Here is an 8,365-nt window from a genome sequence, read left to right on the forward strand (position 1 = left end):
TCCAAACAGAAAAGAAGTAGATTACTACAGGCTAATAAATTCTACTGCACATAATGTATAGGTGCATAAAAATGACTAAAGATTCCACACTTGCATCCTCTCTGGTGGTACTCAAAAAAACATTAGAATTTTAAAAGCACTACATGTGACTCCAAGAAAATGAACATATTTTCTTAATGTCTCACAATAGTCTTATATTCTAAAGGTCATACAAAGTGAAACAATATATTGTATAATAGTTCATTTACGTGAATTTAATAGTGAGTCGCAACATGTAGGTTATTGAAGCCCTCAGTTCATGTTCCATGTCCATCACCTAAATAAACAGATATATTGAAGTTCAGCTGGTGTCATGGATTGGCTATGAAAGTAAAGTGAACCATATTTAAAGCATACCTTACTAGGCTGATGCAAAAGTTTTATTCTTCTAGCTTCTTGAACCTCTTCCAGCAGTACCTCCACTTCCTGGCAAAGACAAGTGTTAGTTCCATTGGGGAAATGAAACCTTTATCCTTTCATGAAAATCAAATTGTAGTTGTATGTAATTACCATAATCAACTTGTCAAGAAAAAAGGAAACCATAATTTGGAAATCTAAAGCAACAAAGTAACTTCAGATGCTTTTGTAGTTCTCTACAAATTGTTCCCTTTATCTACCTGAACAGTGGTTATTCAGGTAGAAAATGGGAAAATGGAACAACTGATAAATCTTTGATGATTCCATCATCTATGATTGAGTTGCGAAAACTTCTGGATTGGTATCCTCCATCTGAACCGAATTCTTTCTGGTTAAAGAATCCCTTTCTAGTAGCTCTGGAACAATTAGGAGATTCTATACGGGGTTTTGCTTCTGGCGGCAACATGCTTGGCCCCGCTTATAGGGTCAAATCAATACGTTCTAAGAAGAAAGATTGGAATATCAATCTCATCGAGATCATCGATCTCATACCAAATCCCATCAATAGAATCACTTTTTCGAGAAAATACATGGCCCTATGCCTTACTCGCTCCGGTAAGTACTTCTTCGATGCAGCTCACACAGTCCTATTCAACTCTTCCAAATCTATGAGTGAGATTTCAACTCTCTCAAATGTAGGGTATCTTTCCTACTATCGGTTCCTTTCATTAGAGACGAATAAACCCCACTGAAGGTTTGTTACCTACCGGAATGGATTGCGCTTTTCTTTCCCACCGGTTTCAGAGCGCTGTTTTCAACCCCATGAGGAGTCAGTCAATGCACGATGAGGAACTACCAACCGGTAACCAATTGGAAATATTCTATGAGGAAAAATATGGATAATTCTTTGTACACCAAAATTAAACTACCAGGAGGTAAAAAGCACAGAAGTTGACTATATCGATATCTTAAGAAACAAGACAGACTTCAAAAAAATGTGCACTTCCCTTAATTTGTATAGTATAATATATTCTTGAGATTGAAAATTCTTTTGTTTAGGAAGATAAAAAAGACTACAAGCCTCAAATCTGTAGAATTCACAAACTCTATTTACTCCATTAACTCCTACTATTATTATTATCCATTCTTCTCGAGCTTGAAGTGTTTTTAAAAGATATTATTCTATCATAATTTTTCTGTGATCAATACCAACAGTTAAAAATAAGAAATTTAATTGTTGGTAGATATGGGGCTGCTACATATGTCGTATGACATATGGACATAATGCAATTTCCATCAATGAGTTTCTGGACGAGAGATGGATGACACAAGATATTCTGGATCAGTTAATTCAGATGATGGCAAAAGTAAGAAAACGAAGCGAACAAAATGGACTTCAACATCTTCAACTCCACTGACTAAACGAAACTGCAACAGTTCCACAAGTTTCAACCGTTCCACGAAACCACCGAATAATAGAATGCATTCATAAAATTTTCAAGTCACAAAATATTTTCAGCCCACAAAACATTATCAAATTAATTTGTAATGCTTGCCCCTCCAAAAATAGCAGTTTAAGAAGTTCCACTGTGCCATTACATACTAAACAAAAACTTTAAATCAATACTTAGCAACTACTTTCTAATGCTTGCCCCTCTTTGCCTTAAGCTTGCCAATCTTTTCTTCCTTGTCTTTTTTCAACTGACTTGAGGTCACACATGCTTTGCCTTTCCAAGTTAGCTTTTTTGGTGAGTATGATAAATTAGTAGGGACAACAACACCATTTTCATCACCCTTAAAACTAATCCTTCTTGAACCAATTGGTTGTTGTAGCATCTTCTTCATTTGAAGTCTAGTTTTTTCTTCAGATATCACTCTAGGTGCAAGGACTGTATCCTCATCCTCAGATTCAATACTGTCTTCAACTTCATCCTGATCAACAATTGCAATCGAAGGTGCAACAACTTTTTCTTTCCATCTTTTTTAGACCTCTTTGGGAGTGCATCAACTTTGTCCTTTGAAACATTTTTTCTCTTTGATTTTGAAGGACCAGCAGCTTCATTGAATTCTTCACTTGATTGATGGCTTCTTTGTCGACTAGAAGATGCAACAAGTTCAAGAGTTGGCATCAAGATTGGTTCATCTGGGAGAACTTGTCTTCCTTCTTGAAGCTGTAAAATTTGTCAAAGAGTAAGATAAATAATTATACATTGGAAGTAATTAAAAATTGATAAAACATGACTTACTAGGGGACATCTTCTTCGATATGACCTACAACACTGCAATTTCCACATGTCATTTGCAATCCTTTTCTACTTTTCGACCATAATCCTTCCCTTTTTCTTGCCTCATCTTTTTCCCTTACTCTCTTTAATTTTGGTCTACCAACCAATTTATGAATTTGTGGTGGTTGCATAGCTTGAGAAAGATCAATTTTCCAGAAATTCGCACCTCTAACAGGTTGAATTTTAGGCTGGTATACAAGAAAGTAAGCTTCTTTAGAATGCCACCAATGCATCTCATTCAGTGGCTCTATTTTATCATGTTCTAATGCTTTAATAGCATGAGGACATTGTATTCCTGTCAAATCCCATGTCCTACAAGTACACTTCTTTCTAGCAAGATTCACAACATGTTTATCTAAACCCTCAACCACCTCATATCCTAAGTCTCCATTAGCAACAACTTGACAACCTTGAGCAGTCATTCTGAAATCATGATAGAGATCCATAGAATATGGACTATACTCTTCCGTCCACTTCTTACCCTCTTCTTCAAGTTTTTTCATCCTTTTCATAACCTATAGATAACAATGAAATATATAACATGTACATGACATATATAATCTATACATGTACACCTACATATTTACTATCATATTAAACATTAGTAGATGTTATCATATAGTTATATAAAATAGCGGCAATACCTTAATTCTAATGTCTTCCAGCATCTTGATTATTGGTTTTGCCCTTGCTTCCAAAATCCATTTGTTGAAAGACTCAGTAAAATTATTATCACTGGAGTAGTTTTTGCAGACAATGTCAAAAAAGGCCCTGCACCAATGTTGTGGTGGATACCATAAAAGACCTTCGACTGCTTTTTTAGACACAGAACCCATGGGCTTTAAGTGGTCTTCAAATTCCTCTCCATATGTACTCCAAGCAGACCACCAAAACATCTTCTTCATCTGTACACCACTCCAAGACTTAGACCAATTGGCTTATATGTGTTTTGCACACCATCTATGTTGTGCTTTTGGAAGCAAAGCACTAACAGCACCAATCAAGCCCTGTAACAATAAGAAAAAAAATAGAATAGAATAGCTTACAAAAATTCAAGTGTATACAATAACTATAAATAAAAAACTGTCAAACACTTGCAAAATTACCTTTTGCATATCAGACATTAGTGTCAATCCTTCACCATCTGCCAACCCCAATGAGTTCCTCAGCAACTCAATGAACCGTTTCCATGTTCTAATAGTTTCTCTATCCACTACTGCCCAAGCAAGTGGATAGAAATGCTTCATTGAATCTTGACCAAGTGCGACCAATAAAATTCCCTTGAACTTCCCTCTTAAAAAGGTGCCATCTAACCCTATAAATGGTTTCAAACCAGCTCTCCAACCACTTTTCGAAGCCTGAATACAAATATACATTCTCAAAAATTTTCTTTGTCCATGTTCCAACAAAACCTCTTCGGATATGTTTATAATTACATCGGATTACTGTCCCTTAACTCTTGAGCATAACCCTCCAATTTATTGAAATCATCAACATAGCTACCATCTAGTTTCTCCAGTACAAGTCTTTTAACCCTCTTCATTTTTGAATAACTAATATTAAGCTTAAAGTTATCATCTACAATCTTTCTCATTTCAGTCACTTTGCATTTAGGATCATTTTGGACCCTATTCTTAAAGTAGTGTGCTAGAGCTTGTTGAGTAGCTCTTCTATTCTTGAATGCTTCTGGACATGTATGTTTTGTTTGCAAAGTCTTAATTTCAAATCCTTGCCCTTTCTTAACTTCAGAAATAAGACACAAAAGGACAACCAACAATACATTTATATCTAACTCTAACAGAGTCACTCTTGTCAACTCTAAGGGCAACCTTCCTAGCAATTGAGTAGTAACTTACAACCCTTTTAGCTTTATCAAAGTTCTTAAAACTCATACCTTTTTCCAACTCATTAAAGTTGTCAAGTTGATCATTAATTTCTCTTTTCTTTTCCAACCTAAAGGATTCCAATTCTTCACTATTGTAGTCACTTGGATAAGGCTCATTTTCATCATTTTCTTCCTCACTTGATTCACCTTCAGTTGCAACATCTATTCCAGCATTCATTGTGACTAGATTAGGTTCATTTTCATCATCTTCTTCCTCACTTGATTCACCTCAGTAGCAACATCTACTGTGACTAGGTATGGTTCATCATTGTCGCTGATGTCAATAGCTAGAACAACATCACCCCCCTCATCTACAACAAACAATTCAAGTACACCAGACTTAATAGACAGTGCTGTCTGTATTGTTCTTATGCCAGAATCCCCCTCAATCAAATAATACCTCCCAGAAGGTCCTTTGAGTAGAAGTTGTTGGACCTTACTAAAACCTAACTTTTCATGGAACTCTTCACATATGTCTATATATGACAATAAATCTGGATCATAGTCCTTCCAAACATGAGTTAATTTTTTAATGTAAATAACATTAGGTGTCAGTACCCACTTGCCCCCATAATAGAATAATAGGTCCACCTTGTCAACCATTCTTCAAGAAAAGGACATTATAGACAAAAAAAGAAGAGAAAAGGTCCATATTAGACAACAACAAAATATTTAAAAAAACCGAGGAATCTACCAAGAGTAAAGGAATAGGGACCACATGCTTCAAAGTAAAACTTTTCATATGCAAAAATATATAATATAATACCTAATATCTAAAAAAATGGACCATTTAATAAAATATTTCATACCTAACAATAGTAAAGGCATATCTGACTAACACAAATTGAAAAGTATTATGAAATAATGGGAGAAACTACGAGTAAAGGAAGATAAGAACAAACTTGAGACAACAATAAAAAAATCCTACTCAAAATCAACATAGTAACACATAACACTAACATAAATAGACAACACTAACAAAAATTGTAGTATCACCATAAGTAATTGTCAAAAAAGCACAGATACACGAAAAATTAACATAAATTGAAATCGATTCTCAAAACAAGTAACATCGATTAAAACCTAAATCCTAACTGAAATTTCGAAGTGCACCAAAAGTTCTTACTTGCGTTCCATTCTATTTGAATCATTATTTTGAACTTTTCATTCTTGTTTGGCGTTGTGTTGAGGACCATCTCCGAGACAGGCGATTTCATGTTCCATTCTATTTGAATCATTATTTTTCTAATGTTGTATTAAGATATTCTTGATCAAGTTGTCTCGTATATTCTAACATGGTTCTTCTCTTCAGTGATGGTCATTATTGACATGTAAAATGTGAGTGAGCCACTTTATGGAATAAATAATTGTGTCGCATACCAACACTCGCAATAGTTTGGCAAGATTGTCTATATTGTAGACTAAACGTTGGAAATTAAAATGCATATGATCCCTAGAAGCAGAAATTAAGATCTCTAAAGGACAATAAGGAAAGGAAAAATTAGACTTGAGAGGTTGGAATGAAAGTAACATTTAAATATGTTAGTTTCATTGTCAAACCATGTCAATGATTAACTTTCAAGGTTTTGGTGGTAATTAGTGTTGTAGTGTCTAGTTAATTACCTTGTTCAGCTGCATTAATTTGTTCCCCATGAATGCTCTTGTATTTCCAGTTGTTGCAAGTTTTGTTCAATTGTATAGTTGGTTCTATATTCTTCCCATAGCAAGATCATGAGATATTGTTTTCTCAAGATTCTAATTTTTACTCGTGGACTCATTGTTTCTTGTCTTGTCTCTCTGACTGGCTTTGACAGAGAACAAAAGACAAATAAGGAATAGATAGAAAATGACACAGGCACATAGTTTCTGTTTTACTTTCTTAATTAAGAACTTACCTCAACAGAATACCAATTTTCTGAGAAATTTATTGACAAGAAAGGATACATTTTTCTTAGCTAATATTAACTAAAGATAAAAATGAAGCCATGTTGTTTTTCTCTTAATATTGTTCTATAAAACATGAGTGACCCCTGTATGGAATAAATACTTGTGTAAGGGAATTGAAAAATTGTTATTTCGCGTATCAACACTTGCAATAGTCTGGCAAGATTGTCTATATGGAATAGTCTAGCTATATGGAATAGTCTGGCAATATTATCTATATGGTTCTATACTAAAACACTGGCACCTAAAATGCACAAAAAAGCAGCAGATTCCTAGAAGGAAAAATTTAGATGAATAAAGGCCAATAAGAAAGAGGAATAATTGGACTTGAGAGGTTTGGAAGAGAGGAGGTTGGAAAGAACGTAACAACAATCTTTAACGGGGTGCCCTAACAACTAAAGAAGAAGCGGAAAGGAGAGGGGAATATTACATGGGAAAATGCAGTTTCTGTTTACTGGCTTTGACAGAGCGCTGAGTTTACTCATTGTCTTTTGTCTTGTCTCTTTGACAGGATTTGACAGAGCTCCAATTCTATTGCTCAAATTTCTTTATAACAAAAGATAAATAAGGAATAGGAGAATTTGTTATCTGGATTCTTCTTCCTTTTCCAACTTTTACTCATCATTTCTGTTTTACCTTTTTAATTCACAACTTGCCTCAACAAAATGCCAAATTTCCTACTTGAGAGGAAAGAACAAGTAGTGATACAAGTTGTTTGTCTGGTTGGAATTTTGATGAATTCTTTACTCAACAACATTATTATCAAGGTTGAAAAACTTCATTCAAGCTAATTTCATATTAGATATGAAAATCTCTATAACAGGTCATCATACATTCCTTGAATGTGTTAGTCATTGGTGCCGTTATTCACCCGTAGTATAAGCTGGCATTTATACAGATGAAATTATTTTCTTAACTCTTAAGCATATTATTTTCTAATGACCTATCTGAAGAGATTGCAGGAAAATACACAGGATTTAATTTTTTTTCTTAATAAGTTAAATGTGGAGGACTCCAATTGAATAGAAGCAATAAAAATTGAATAACAATTGTAAAGATAGTCATCTTTTTTGATAATGGTAACATTCTATAAATTAACATGTATACTATCCAACTGTATAGTGCCCCAAAAAATAAACAATTCCAAATAAAAGGAAGCCTTCCTATATATGTTTTTATCATTATCATAAACATAAAAAATTGTAGCATGATGTCTCGGCGCTGGCGGCCGGGGGTGGGGGGTCTCGGGACACGACGCCTCGAGGTTGGGGGTGGGGGCCTTAGGGAACACCGCCTCGAGGTTGGGGGTAGGGTGGAAGGAGGGTAGGGATTGGGGAAAGACGCATCAAGGTTGAGTGGTAAGGGTGGAGAAGGGGCCTCGAGGTTGGGGTAGGGTGGGATGGGGGTCCTTGAGGAACTACGCGTTGAGGAAGGAGAGTAGGGGTTGGGGGGCTCACAACGCCTTGAGGCTGTAGGTGGGGGTGGGGACGCCTTAGAGCACGATGCCTTGAGGCTGGGGAGTACAAGTGGGGGGACCTCGAGACATGAGCGGGTGGGAGGGGAGATGCCTTGATGGCGGAGGGGGAGGCCTCAGGTCGAGACCTCGAGGAAGGGGGGAGGTGGTGTGGGAGGCCTCAAGGTGAGATACCTCGAGGAAAGGGCGAGGGCCTCGGGGCGAGATGCCTGAGGTAGGAGAGAGGAGGGGAGGTGCAGGGCCTCAGCGCTAGAAGCCTTAGGAAGGGGGCAGGGGTAGGGGGCCTCGAGGCAAGATGCCTCAAGAAAGGGGTGAGAGGGTAAGGTAGGGGACCTCGTGGGAAGATGCATCAAGGAAGGGGGGGAGGGTAGGAGGCCTCGG

General features: G+C 36.5%; 1 pseudogene; it reads right to left on the bottom strand.

Moving 5' to 3' along the window:
- Positions 1-3,295: 3,295 nt before the first annotated feature.
- Positions 3,296-5,169, bottom strand: LOC107019723 (annotated as a pseudogene).
- Positions 5,170-8,365: the final 3,196 nt, after the last annotated feature.

This window comes from Solanum pennellii, chromosome 1, assembly GCF_001406875.1.
Source record: "Solanum pennellii chromosome 1, SPENNV200".
Classification (NCBI taxonomy): domain Eukaryota; kingdom Viridiplantae; phylum Streptophyta; class Magnoliopsida; order Solanales; family Solanaceae; genus Solanum; species Solanum pennellii.